We start from the raw sequence: 1,126 nt of genomic DNA on the forward strand, positions 1-1,126 counted from the left end.
GGGCCTCATAGACAACTATTACAAAAAATACTGCATGCTGTCATTGGTGCTAAAGGTGGCAATACACAGTATTGAGAACTAAGGGTATGTAGACTTTTGAACAGTGGTTGGTTAAATGTTTTTCTTTGCCATGTTGTTTTATAATTGTGCCATTCTGTTAGGACCTACAGTTCAATGTGAATCCCATAACATAAGACTTGTGTTTTGCCTGCTCATTCATGTTTTCTTTACACATGGTATATATATTACCAATTCTTCAAGTGAATGCAAACTTTTGAGCACAACTGTAAATACACACACACACACACTCTCAAACATTGCACAATATAATAACGGCAAGGTGTGTGTACTAACAGAAGCTACCTAGTCTAGCAAGAGCAATGGTAGCAATGTTCCACTGGCAGTGAGAGCAAGGGAAGTGATGGAAAAGGGTTTAATGAACCTTAACTCTGAGCAGAATAACTTAAAACATTTGTGGGGGTCTTCACCTTCCTCGGCATCCTATAAATACATGGAATGAGTTGGACTGATCTGAAATCACACAATCTTCAGACATCATCGCCTCTCCAGTACAAACAGTGTAGGTTGGACTGTTGCAGCTCTCAATGAATTAAGAGCAGAGGTTTGGCTAACAGCATAAAGACTGGATGACACTGGCACACGCAGTACAAAAACAAGTATATCCGATATGTACAGTCTCCTTCCGGACTGCCACATTGGCGTTGCAAATGATAAGCAGTTGTGTTTCAGTGAACTAAAGAACTAAATGGAAGTTTATGAAAACAAGTCTAACGTGAACTGGATCTGTAAATTTCCTCCTCCAATTTCCTTGCAAACCAGTCCTGCTACTAAGTGCATGGTTTTGTATTTTGATTAACCTTCACCCTAACACTTTTCACCCTACTGAAAATGTTAAATGCTCGATCAACTCCTATTTATGCGGACTACTGTAGGTCTTTTTGAACTGTCTCACATTAAGTGTTGCAGTCTGTTTTAACTGACAGTCCAACAGCCGATTTGTAGACGTGTGTTTGCCAACAAACACTGGCGTGAAGTTGGACTTGTCTTTTTGCTGTGGAATCTTGTTACATGGTGAAAAACAACCATCAGCAAAAAAAAAAAAAAA

Source organism: Etheostoma spectabile, chromosome 13 (assembly GCF_008692095.1).
Source record: "Etheostoma spectabile isolate EspeVRDwgs_2016 chromosome 13, UIUC_Espe_1.0, whole genome shotgun sequence".
Classification (NCBI taxonomy): domain Eukaryota; kingdom Metazoa; phylum Chordata; class Actinopteri; order Perciformes; family Percidae; genus Etheostoma; species Etheostoma spectabile.